The sequence below is a fragment of the Dermochelys coriacea genome, chromosome 3 (genome assembly GCF_009764565.3).
Source record: "Dermochelys coriacea isolate rDerCor1 chromosome 3, rDerCor1.pri.v4, whole genome shotgun sequence".
NCBI classification, from domain to species: domain Eukaryota; kingdom Metazoa; phylum Chordata; order Testudines; family Dermochelyidae; genus Dermochelys; species Dermochelys coriacea.
This window is the reverse complement of record NC_050070.1, coordinates 200,733,376-200,747,308: the sequence shown is the minus strand read 5'-3', so window position 1 is coordinate 200,747,308 and position 13,933 is coordinate 200,733,376.

The window sequence follows — 13,933 nt, the reverse complement described above, 5'->3', positions numbered from 1 at the left end:
GCCACAGCTAAAAACAAGATCAAACAGATACAGTTTGTCATTCAGGTAAAAGTTAAATACATATTCATCAAACATATAAATCAAGATATTCTATGATTTACATAAACACTCCAGATTCCCATTAGCCTTATCAGCTATAGATGTCCTACAGTACATTTTACTGTCCATGTAACACACACACTGGGCTAGATCCTCAGCTGGTGGAAATCAACATAACTCCATGATTTCCACGGGGTGACAGTGATTTACACCAGCTGAGAATCTGGCCCTTTATTCTTAACAGGTATAAATAAATGCATAAGTTCATACCTCTGATCCCCCCACCACCTTCCCCCTTACATACTAATTTTATTATCTTGATTTTAATATCTAAACTTCTCTTAAAGGATACTCTTACACGAAAAATGGTCGAGACAAGGTGGATGAGGTAATATCTCTTATTGGACCAACTTCTGTTGGTGAGAGAGAGAGAGAGAAGCTTTCGAGCTTCCATAGAGCTCTACTTCGGGTCCGGGAAAGGTACTGAGTGTCACAGCTAAATTCAAGATCAAACAAGCTCCCGGGCTCATCTTTTGAAAGTATTGTGCAGGTTTCCTTTCAGGATGAGAACTGATACGTCAGCTGTACAGTGATGGCTTTCTGAAAAGAAAAGGAGGACTTGTGGCACCTTAGAGACTAACAAATTTATTTGAGCATAAGCTTTCGTGAGCTACATTGCATCCGATGAAGTGAGCTGTAGCTCACGAAAGCTTATGCTCAAATAAATGTGTTAGTCTCTAAGGTGCTACAAGTCCTTCTTTTCTTTTCGCGGATTCAGACTAACACGGCTGCTACTCTGAAACCTTTCTGAAAAGTGTTCAGCCGCAGGTGAAGGGGTGTTTTTGTTTTATCCTTTTCCTGCGCAAGTCCATTGGAGATTTGTCTGGTTTCACCCATATAATTTGGGCAGGGGCATTCAGCTCACTGGATGAGGTACACCACATGTTCTGATAGGCGTGTGTAGGACCCATGGATCTTGAATGGTGTGTTCTGGTGGGTGCTGATCATTGTAGCAGTGGAGAGATGTTTGCATGTTTTGCATCTGCTCTGACAGGGTCTGGTGCTGCTTTGAGTTGCTGCCCTGGTCTGTGGGGAGCTTGTTTCTCATGATGAGCTTAGGGAAAGTTGTTTGAAAGCCAGAAGAGGAGGTTCGGGAAAGTGAAACCTGCATAAGGCAAGTCTAGGAGCTTAAACTCACAACTTTGCTAGAAACTAAAAATCATGGTCTTAATAAAGACACTGGATTTATGGCTCATTACAACAATCTGTAATCGACTAACTTCCCTTTTTGTCCTATGACTTCGGGATGTTAATGGGACCCTTCACTTGGAATGGTCCATCAGAATATTTGCTAACTACTTATGCTAGTGTATCTGTTTGATCTTGTATTTAGCTGTGACACCCTTAGTACCTTCACCAGACCTAAAGAGTTCTATATAGCTTGAAAGCATGTCTCTCACCAACCGAGTTGATCCAATAAAGCATATTACCTCACCCATCTTGTGTCTCTAATAGCCTGGGACCGACAGGGCTACAACAACACTGCATACATGAAAAATGTTGTCATACACTTACTGGCTGGCTGGAATTTTTTTTTGAAAGAATTTGTAACTGTTTCTTGTAATTGTGTATATTCGGTAGGAAAATGTATATTGTAAATAAAAATGTATCTGGACCTGCCTTTGAGATCTATCCATCTGTGCAAGTATAACGTTTGTGCTCATATCTTGAGAATACTGAAAACAGTATTTGTAATTAAGGTGTGACCCTCAGAAGAGCTGGGAAGAGGCTGAACTTTATTTTGTGGCTCCAACTGCCTATCATAACTTAGGGTTGAAAGTGTTAATAGCCCTGTCGCAAGACATGGGATGAGACCCAGTGACTCCAGCAGCTTCTAAAGCATTAATTTTTGTGTGGTATGAAATATGCATTTCTTTAAATTTTTAAAGAGCCCGTTGGTTTATATGTGAGTAATGCAAGATTTAGGATGCCCTTAACTATTCAATGCCTTGTTTTTCAGTACTTGTAAATGCTGTCATAAGTAACTATAACAGCTATTTAGTAACCTTAACTGGCTTTTGAAATGAAGCTTTTTTGTTTCTTGCAATTTCCCAAGGAAATTTTTTACATATCTAACTTTTTCTTTTGCGTAAATAAATGAAGATTACAGAGCAGATCCTTAGCTGGTGTCAATCATCGTAGCTGCATTGATGTCAATGGAGTTGTGTTAGGTGAAGATCTGACTCTCTGGCTTTTAAAATCTGAAATACAGAACCCTTCTCTTTATCCATGCTCTGAAGTGTCTCTAGCATCTGTTTGTCAGAAGCTGGGAATGGGCAACAGGGGATGGATCACTTGATGATTATCTGTTCTGTTCATTCCCTTTGGGGCACCTGGCATTGGCCACTGTCAGAAGACAGGATACTGGGCTAGATGGACCATTAGTCTGACCCAATATGGCCGTTCTTGTCCAAATGACCTGGGGGACAGCCAAAACTTTTGGATAACCGGTCATTTGAATAAATGGAAGTGCTATTTTGAGCTTCAATTTCATTGATAGAGAAATATGGGGAAGAAAGGGAATAATGCTGATGTTCACTTGAATGCTTTGTATTTTATTAAAGTTATTTTTTAACTTTATTAAAACACCAAAATTGTACTAACCACTGTGGACAAAACTTCATTCTGAAATATTTGTTTGTTAAACTGACTAATCATAGTTGCTAAGATGCTAACTGAGAAGTATTAGTGGTTGGTTCCGATGAAGTGAGCTGTAGCTCACGAAAGCTTATGCTCTAATAAATTTGTTAGTCTCTAAGGTGCCACAAGTACTCCTTTTCTTTTTGCGAATACAGACTAACACGGCTGCTACTCTGAAATAGGACTACATGGGTGACACACATTGGATTCAAGTATTTTGAAGTATTTTGGATAGAGGTCATTTGGCTAAAAGGCAGTGTATTGTAAACGGATGGACAAATTACCGGATTACATCAAAGGAGTGAGTGGAGCCCTTCCTCATTAATTGCACACTTGACAGCTAAGCACAGGTCTGCACATTTTGACCAAGGATTACCCCAATGGAAAAAAATATATATTAAAAAGAGCAGAAATAGCATCTAGCTATGTCCTTCCTCCTCCCAATAAAACCATGGACCCAAACACAGCCACCTAACCACTTCCAATCTGATCTCTATGGAACTGGTTGGTCAGCGTACCTCCCTCTTCCACAGAAACTGGGATAGTGGGGCAATGGTTAAAACAGGAAACCTAGATTATAATCCCCAACAGATTCATTTCCCCTCTGGATGTGACTACCTTCCTCATCCAATAAGGACTCAAGCCCCTCCCTATTTCTGCCACGCTTCTATCCTTAGCCAGCCCTTTTAACACTTTTATGTGTCCTAACTCATGAGAACACAAAACATTCCAAGTCCGTCACCCCTCTCCAACCCCAGTTATGGTAGTTCTCTCTCCACTGTCCCCATTGGGTTGGGGCAATCTCCCGTGGAGTCTAGATGGATGGAAGCAACCCTGACACAGGGAGCATTCCACTATCCTGTTAGAGGGGGCATCCCTTTTAAAGGATAAAAGGACAAGATCAGTGGTAAGGCATAGGCTAGGTTTCAGGTTTCAGAGTAGCAGCCGTGTTAGTCTGTATTCGCAAAAAGAAAAGGAGTACTTGTGGCACCTTAGAGACTAACAAATTTATTAGATCATAAGCTTTCGTGAGCTACAGCTCACTTTGAAGTGAGCTGTAGCTCATGAAAGCTTATGCTCTAATAAATTTATTAGTCTCTAAGGTGCCACAAGTACTCCTTTTCTTTTTGCTAGGTTTCAGGCATTGTAAATTGTACTCATTAAATTTCACCAGTGTAGTCAGTGCAACTGCTCACATGTCTGGTGTTAGGAACATGCTTAAGTGCTTTGATGGACCAAGTCTTTATTAAATGGAAGTAAACAAAATAAAGCACCCATAAAAATCTATTAGTCCTCCCAATATGGCTGAGAGGAAGGTGAGTAGGCAGCAATTTTACACAGGAGGAAAATGAGGCAGAGAAATCAAGCAAATAATCCAAAGGCAGAGAGTGAGTAGCAAATCTGAAACAAAACCAAGTCTCTCATTCTGTGCTCGGACCACTACACGGCGTTTCTATGTTTTTGAAGGTGGTAGTGCCACATGTTGTGTTCCATACATGTAGTCTGGGCATTTTTTATGATCAGCTTGGTGAGCAATTTAAAAGAGAGAAGCAAAATCCAGAGCGGAGCCATTTTTATCACGCTCTCACAACCGATCTTGGGACAATGCTGATGCAATGGTGGGGACACAATAATAAATACATCCAGGTCTTGTCAAATGCAAATCTTTTCTTTGCGAGGAAAATAGATGAATACATTCATAGATTTGAAAAGGCCAGAAGGGACTGTTAGACCGTCTATCTGATCTCACGTATAACACAGGCCACAGAATTTTACCTGTTACATTATTTTCCACAGCCTGGTGGGCCAGGTCCTCGGCTCCTGTAAATTGAGCTAGCTAAATTGATCTCAGTGGAGCTACACTAATTTATATCAACTGAGGGCCTTGCCCAGAATTGTCTAATTACCTCATGCAATAAAACCCCAAGAGGCAAATCATTAAGAATTCTGTTTTTTTCACTGTGAAATGTAAAGCACCTGACACATGTTGTTTCTCTTATAATAACACAATCTGAACGGTTGCTGAAGACCTGACTGAAGGGAGGCAAGGCAAATCAATGTTTAACTTAGACATATTTGTCAGTTAATCATCACTTAGTAGGCACCAGAAAGCAGGCAATCCTAGCACGAGAGCAAACTTGAACCAGGTACCAGCGACACACTTTGAATAACCCCTCCCAAAGCAACCCTTTTGAGGGGCAGTGTCATTCCACTGTGTGTTAAATGGAGAAAAAAACCCAAGAATCGAAATATAACTGCACACCTCTAGTTAGAGCAAACCTTTACAATGTACCTTCTGTAAAATGAACAAACTCAAGCTCTGCCTCCAACCACCACTTAACCATGTGCGTAAGTCCATCCCTTTTCAGGACACCACAGAAATATCTGCTTAATTTTCAGCATTTTTGTAAGCATCCTCCCTGAAGATGGATGCTTTCCTGAATCATGGTCACAGACTATATTTTAGCTATTTTATTAGTAGAGGCAATCTGTTTGTTTTTTTAGCTACTAGTTTGCCTCTTTCTCCTTCAAAAATCCTTCTGTTTTAGTATACTGAATGTACAGGTATGTTCCTGTGTGCACTCACCTGTTAATTTTCAAGGGATATTTGGAGGTCTGTGAGTGTGCTATATATGTTATCTATCTCCAAATTAGTAAAGTCCAGTTTCTAAGGGCTCTGTCCTGCCAAGGTGGTTAAGTAGGTTGGTCCTGCAGAGAAAAGAGTTCTTTCGAGTATGTTTGCCTTGTTGATTAATCCTGCAAACTGCTGAACCCCTCTTGTGAGAGGCACTGAGCAACCTGGATTGGTGAAATCCAAGGGACCTGTGGATGCTCAATGCCAAAGCTATTGTAAATGCAGTAAGTGTTGGTTAGCAAAGCAGCTGTCCTAATGGCTGGATTACATGCCCAGAAAATGAACAACTCAGGAGATGGTGATGATAATACTACTAATAATTAATTTAAAAAAAGAACTAACTGCTGCAAGTAGCACACTGACTGCAGTGAAAGTGCTCAAATGGGTGACACAATTGTCATGTGGTGTGTGCTGGTTTCCCAACTATGATTTCATTTTGGCTCAGGGTGTCCAAAAAAGCATTACTTAGACGACTTGTTCATTTATTAATATGTTGGAAGTAATGCTTTGTGGGTGGAGTGCTTAACCCATTATTAAAAATATGGCCTGTCCATGAATGAACATGTGACTGAGTTCCTGCAAGAAACTCACTTATAACAAATAAAGAATGGACGAATAAGCCATTCGAATATGACAGTCTCCAGACATCCTTTATCTCTAGTGTAAAAGCAGTCTCAGATAACAGGGAGAGAAAAAGCTCCCTGTCCCAAAGGTGTAAAGTGATGAAGTCCTTGGATGAGCATTTAATTTATCGAACGGATGAATCTGGTTATTGAAGGATTTGATGTCAGTTTGGTGTCAAATCTGTATGTAATAAAACCATTCCTAAACAGTTTTCAGAGGGGTAGCTGTGTTCGTCTGAATTAGCAAAAACAATGAGGAGTCCTTGTGGCACCTTAGAGACTAACACATTTATTTGGGCATAAGAATTTCGTGGGCTAAAACCCACTTCATCAGATGCATGGAGTGAAAAATACAGTAAGCAGTATATATATTATAGCACATGAAAAGATGGGAGTTGCCTTACCAAGTGGGGGGGGGGGGGGAGTCAGTGCTAATGAGGCCAATTCAGTCAAGGTGGAAGTGGCTTATACTCAACAGTTGACAAGAAGGGGTGAATATCAATAGCGGGAAACTTTCTTTAGTTAGCAGTACGAAAAGTAATTTTTCCTCTGTTGATATTCACCCCTTCTTGTCAACTGTTAAGAATAGGCTCCTTCCATCTTGACTGAATTGGCCTCGTTAGCACTGATCCCCCACTCGGTAAGGCAACTCCCGTCTTTTCATGTGCTGTAATATATATACGGCTTACTGCATTTTTCACTCCATGCATCTGATGAAGTGGGTTTTAGCCCACGAAAGCTTATGCCCAAATAAATTTTGTAGTCTCTAAGGTGCCACAAGGACTCATTGTTTTTGCATCCCTAAACAGTGTAAGTGCTTGATCAAATTTGATCTGCAAGGGAAGTTCTTGGTTGCACACAAGTGTTACACATCATCATGCAGTTAAGCATTTCTTTCCACAGCTGCTGTAGTTACCTGGCTATTTGATTTTGTTCATGGTCTGTAAACTGGTTGGAGAATATTGGTTCATTCTGCTTGTGGTTTCACTTGCACACAAATGTATTCAATTTAGGAAAAATCACTTCAAGTCCAAAAGCAAAAATGTAAGGTGCTCTTCAAGAACAAGAGGGGGTAATGTGGTAGAAAATATCAGCACAGCTTCAGGACTGGCTGTAGGATCTGCTGTTTTGCCTTCCCACTTGCTTGCATTTGATAGATCTCAAGGTGTGACTGCCTCTGACAGCATTCCAGTGCAGCCTGGGAGCAGAGAGGAAGCAGAAAAGGGTGAGATGTAGAAGCCAATGGACTACTGGAAGTTGCTCAGATATGATGGTGATGAGAGTGATATAAGAATAGCTGAAGAATCATGCTTAGAGCTGCTAAACTTAAAGGGAAGGCCTCCTGTGGCCTTATGGGGATGCTTTAGTTTATGTATGCACTTAGAAAACACATGCTGTAGCCAAAATACCAGACTTGGTCTGCGAAGAGCCAGGCATGGCAGCTGGGGGTACCACTCCAGTGAAAACCAATAAAACCTTCCATTTGTTTTTACAGTTGTTTCATATGAGTGCAACAGGACCACACAATGAATGGTGCAGACACCTTACTGGTTCCCAAGTGGGTAAAGAATTACAAAGGACCGTTATCTCAAACACATGGCTGTTTGAAGCTGGTGGGTATACTTGGTTAATTTGATTTCTTGACTTACATACACCCATGCTGATTAATGTAAATTAAGAATATTGTCAGAGGTATAAACCCTTCTGCTTCAAGACTTAAACCAACTACTAACTAATGGAGATTAGGAAGACACATTCCCTATGGGTAGGTTATTCCACAATTGCTTACTCTAAAATCTCTTGAACTTGGTACTGGCCACTGTACAAACCAGGTTACTGGTTCTTCTTCCTCTTCTTCCCCTCCTTTTCAATGTCCCTCTTCCCTTCCTTTGTGTCTCTTTGGATAATCCCTCCCATCAAACTCACCTAAGCAAACAACTCCTAGAATTAGCATGACATTTGCAAGCCATCCCATTGTCCTTTCTGCCTGTGCATTATATCCTTTCCCCCAACTCTTTCACATCCTGTTTATTTAGATTGTAAACTCATCAGGCCAGGGACCGTTTCTTAATCTGTTTTTGGAGTGCTTAGCACAACGGGGCCCTGATGTTGATCGGGGTCCCTCAACGCTGCTGAAAGACAAATAAATGTAAGTTGCACCACTGGTCCGAACTAGAATAGCAATCACCTTACTCCATCATGGCAGAAAGTATTATTGTTGAAATCGGCAGTTCCACAAGTGGTATAACGTTTTGATTTGGTTTAATTTTAACTATATCCAGAGAGTCTCCATGGAAGGGGAAAAGCAGATAAAAATTAGCTACCAGGGCCTGATTTTCGGAAGTGTTAAGGGTAGCTAATGTCAATGGGAGAAGATGCTCAAAATGCAAACCTCATTGCCATGACACTCCTGCCCTACGCATCTTACTTGTTTGTATGACAAAACACCACACTGAGCAATCACTCCTCCAGATGGCTAGGTCATATGCCCCGTGCTGGATGGCGAGTCAATAGACTGCTTCCACAAGACACTTATTCGCTGAGGGTGACAAGAGAACTAATTAAGGTGGATTTAATTTTAGGGGGCGAGGCTGAGAGAACAAACCTCACATGACAAATGTTACGCACATTGCTTAATGCACTACTGGAAGATGCTCAGTTACTATGGTAACAAGTGTGGTATAAGAACCAATATAGAAGAGAGTAACACAGCCTGTGTACTACCATTCCTGTGAGGTTTATGAAGGAATTGTTTTGAGCCAGTACTACTGTTCCGAATTTGCCTATCAAAATGCCTGTGGGACAGAAGATTTCCTCACTGGTACAGAGGGATGGTGGGGGGTGGGTGAGAAGTGGTCTCGGGAAAGCCCTTTGCATGAGTGTGTTGGAATCTATCATTAGTCTGGATTCCCAGTTAGCTTTCTAGTCACATTAATTTTCCATTTTCCAGCCGTATGTTTTCCATTCTGGTGAAACAAGTCTCCTTTCTCCAGTTTACTGCAGATTTGGGATTATAGCTATGTTTATTTTAAGTATTCTCATTCCAATACCTAATGGATTTCTTCAACTTTCCTATCTAAGACGAATACTTAGGCTTCAGTCAGACTTTACTCTGAAAACTTACTTAGTAGTGCATTAATGAGTTGATCTCTGTACAATACCATTTCAGACAAGTGAGAGAAATTTTGCTCTCCCTTACACCTATTTACCCAGCTGAAATATCAGGGCAGACTCTAGCCTTACGGCACATACCCTTTCTGTGCATCAAATGAAAATGCACCTAATGGTACATTCTTGAATGACTATGAGCCTAATCTAAAACCCATTAAAGTCAATAGAAAGACTCCCATTGGGGTGCGGGTTTATTTAGCAAAGGACAATCCAGTTAAGTAAGATATATGGGCTAAAATAGGAAGAGAGCTTTTTTTCTGTTCCAGAAGAAAATAACTATTTTTCTTCTAACTTCTTTTTTCTTCATAGAACAGAAAATTATATATCTGTCATGTCACATTGTATGCGGTTGTTGAGCATCTATATACTATTCCTGTATTTCAATCTAATCTAAAGGGTTACTGGAAGATTTCTAAAATACTGCTTTGGAACTTTGATGGCTTGCTTTCATGTCTCTCATGAGGTATATGAACTGTAAAAGTTGAAGGAGAAAAGTACTGTACAATAAACTTCTGGGTGATAGCGAGAAAGCTAATGGAATAAATTAAACCTTCCATGTGGCCTATATATAGCAAAGTTTCTCAGCATGAGGCAGTTCCAGTTTCAAACCTTAGGTCATTAGTTTATCTTCTGTAACAACTGAAAAGTGGTGAGAGCTGTCAGAAGAAGATGAATGAATTTGTCTCTTTGCAGTAAGGGAGAACAAAGTACTTCCATTTTCCTCATAGAATCCTTTGGAAAGACTGGTTTCAGAGTAGCAGCCGTGTTAGTCTGTATTCGCAAAAAGAAAAGGAGTACTTGTGGCACCTTAGAGACTAACAAATTTGTTAGTCTCTAAGGTGCCACAAGTACTCCTTTTCTTTTTGGAAAGGCTGTAAGATTTTAAAGTACAAGAAGTAAACCTGGTGGGGTAAAGAAAATAACCCACTCTACGGAACAAAAATGTCTTCATTTTTAAAATGAAATGGTATGAAAATAGGATGGGTTCATTAACACAAATTCAGCAATCCTCAAGATTTTCCTTAGTTTAAAAAAATCAAATAATTCCTTCCATATCATAATGACTGGTGCAATTGGTGCAAGAAATTTGACAATTTCTTATTACAGTGTACAGTAGTTGTAGTAGCAGTAGGATCAGATCAACAAATGTTTAAATAGATATGGTTTCAGATGACTCTTCCTTCACAATCTATTCCTTTAATCCATTCCACTAAAGATCTTAAATATGGAATGGCGACTTTATAATATTTAATATACCTCTCTTTAATACATATTGCTATTCATAGTTACATAGATTATAGGGCCAGAAGGGACTACTGTGATCATCCAGTCTGACCTCCTGTATAACACCGGTCATAGGACTTCTCTGAATTAATTCATGCATATCTTTTCGCAAAAGCATCCAATCTTGTTTAAAAGTTTCCAGCATTGAAGACTTCACCACAATCCTAGGTAATTTGTTCCAATGGTGAATTACCCTCATTGTTTAAAAATTTCACCTTAGTTCTAATATGAATTTGTCTAGCCTCATCTTCCAGCCACTGGGTCTTGTTATACTTTTGTCTGCTAGACTGAAGAACCTTCTATTATCTGTAGAATATCCAAATTATTTTAAAATCCCTCAAATGATTTATTGTCATGTTTATAGTGAGCTACAGAGTATTTTTCAAATCATTTATCCAAACAGGTGAACAATGTGTCTGTCTGAAAAAGGAGGGAGAGAGGATTTGGGGGGAAAAATTCCCCCCTTTTTTTTTCAAAATACAAAAATTTGAAAAATTTCTACCAGCTCTATAGCTGGCTGAAAAATAAGGGAATCATTTTACAAATATTTCATCAAATTGTTTCCCGTTTTAAAAAATAATGTGTTGATATGTAATTGAAACGCCAACATTTGAAAACATAAATGAATGTTTAGCTCTAATTAATATGGCCATAGCAACTATGGGCCTGATTCAGTGTTGTCCTTCCTGTTGTTTTGGCAGCATTCCAGTTTGGTAGTGTTTTGTCCCCACTTTGCAATGGTGTAAGGGCTCAGCTGTGTGAGATTGGGAGCACTCTAGCCCAGTCTAGTGAAACACTTCAGCATCCACATAACTAATATACGTATATGTAAAAAGTATATTAACTGGAAATTCATTACTGTATTTGCAATTCTACTTTTCCCACGCTTGTTTTAGTGGCAGTTGGGAAAAGGCATTAATTCCGAAAAACCTGAGGCATTGCTACCCTGAGAGCTAGCGCATCACTTAAAAGAAAGATATTGCTGATAAAAATCAGTGCAGTTTCTGTGTGCTGGGACTTATTTGGAAGAAAGTTAATAAAATCTGCATGGAAACACGAACCTCATAGCTATATTTTGGATTTTTAATTCCTAAAGGAAAGTCTGCTGTGGTCACTGGCCCAAGCGTCCAAAAAGTTGCAAAAAGTGTCCATTTCCCAGCAGGATGCTGGCTGTTCCCCAAAGTGCCTGGGCAGTTTATAGATGCCCAAATATCTCCTGACCTTAAGTGAAGTATCTGTAGAGAAAGTATCCTGCAGGGTAGAGGCCTGCTGCCTTTGAATAGGGGGCAGCCAGCAAGACTACAGGCCACAGCAAGAGATGCCATGACACCATCAGGAAACTTTGATTTCTTATCTGAGACATTCACCATCTATCTGCATATAGAGTTCAGAGAAGCCACTTCCTTCATGTGAAACGGAGACCCCCCATTATTGCCCTCTTATTGCTGCAAGCATGAAAAATTGCTCCAACTGAGAAAGTTGGGCTTTCAGGACTCTGGTTGCTATGCCTGAATTTATAGGAATATTTAGGAGCGACTCAGTGAGTAGGTTTTTTGTTTGTTTTTGTTTTTTAACCTATAAACTCCAGCCATTTTCACAGGTTTTGGCTAATTAATGCCACTTCTATGGAAATGAGTGCAGTTCTGCAAACAAGCTGCGACAAATGGGATTTTTATTGCTCGTGGAAAAGTCTAGGGAGTAATTAGCAGGTCCACAGAGATCTCTTGATTACAGGCATCTGGGTTAGTAATGGCCAGACCCAAAGATCAGCAGGGGAAATGTTTAGGGATTTTCACCTGAGGGCACGTTTATGTTGTCAGCTACAACCTTCAAACTGCAGTTGGACAAATGTGGGAAAATGTTTTGTGAAATGTTAAATAAATGAACCTGATGTTGGATTAGGAAAACTGGCTCTCCTTTGCTAAGGACTGTCCAGCTGCCAAGACTTGCAGATGTAATATTGTGATATCTCATTAAACTTGATTTCACAGAGATACCTCTGTCTCAGTGCTGCATTCCAGTTGCAGTGACTGCTTAAGATGCACTTAGAGTTGTAGCTTCTGCAATGAATAGGAAGAGGAAACAACAAGATCTAATATTAAAAAATATAAAACCAAAACCAAAAAAACCTCACTTGACGTCTCTTTTGAAATGGAATGTTGGAAAAAGAATTCTAGTAACACAGGATTTATTAGTGCAGGCTGAAAAGTAACTTGGTGGGGGTCTTTGCTGCTATTGCTAAAATAATTCAGAAGTAAATCATGGCTCTCCCTATAGACACGATCATGCTTTTTCAAACTATAGGCTTTTTAAAGATCATCTGAAACCTTTGGTTTCAGTTTTAACCCAATGGGGTCATTGACGGGGAGTCCCAGTCAATGATGGGGACCCTGGTGTGATAGACACTGTACAAACACAGAACAAAAAGACAAGTGCCTACCCTAAGAGTTCCACTCTGTAAAAGAGTAAGCAAATTGATGTGGACACAGTGGCAAAATGAGGACAGACACATGTATGGAATTAAGTGGCAGGTTGCAACTTCTATTAAACTTTACCTGTGCATCATCCATACTCTCCTATACCAGACAGTTAATTGGTTCCAGTGTGAGGGTTACAGGGCTCCTTCCCATATAATCCATAATGCAGTGTATGGTCTCCACAGCCTACCCCCCCAGGATTCAGCTCTCTGAGTCCCTGCACCATCCCCCATCCTGTGAGGGGGACAGAAGGTGCAGCAGAATGGGGACCTTGACCTGTGAAGGCTACAAGGTCTCACCTTATCCTATGAGCCCAAGGTCCATCACCAAAATCCCAGGCCTTTTACCTCTTGGAACTGTTCATTTTATTCTCTTAACCACACTGGAAACTGGCCACGAGTTGTGGTGAATAAACAACTCCACCCCAGTCAGGTACCGTAGGCGTTCCTACTTAGCCCACTGTGGCTTGCGGGTGCTGCGAGAAAGGCAAAAAACTCCCTGGTCTTTGGTCAATTGGCCCATGAGAGAAAAAATTCCTTCCTGACTAGAAGGCTAGACCTGCAGCATCTGCCAGGCTGGGTTCCCATTCCTAGTTCAAATGGCTAGGATGGGGCTCCTGGAATGGAGTTGAAAAAGGGTCCACAGGGCCCCTGTGCTGGGCTAAATCCTTGGAGCTGGGGAATTCTGGCCAATCAGCACCTCTCTCCCCAGCTGGCCAATGGTCCAGAGACTCCTAAGGGGAGGAGTTACCTAATGTTCCTTGGCACGTGTCTCCCTCCTTTGCTGCTGGGACTGTCCCCCTTCTCCGCCAGCCCCATCAAGCTCCCCCACTCATTGAGACAGGGGGGTGATACGTCTCAAAGCGTGCATATGGCCAAGCATTTAAAATGCAAAGTTATCCTGTGGACACAGTAGGTGTCTTATGTGGGGCTTCCCTCTGCTGGTATCTCCAATTTAATAGGGCAGGGTTCTTCATTGCAAGGTCCACAAGCCACTGGCGGCTC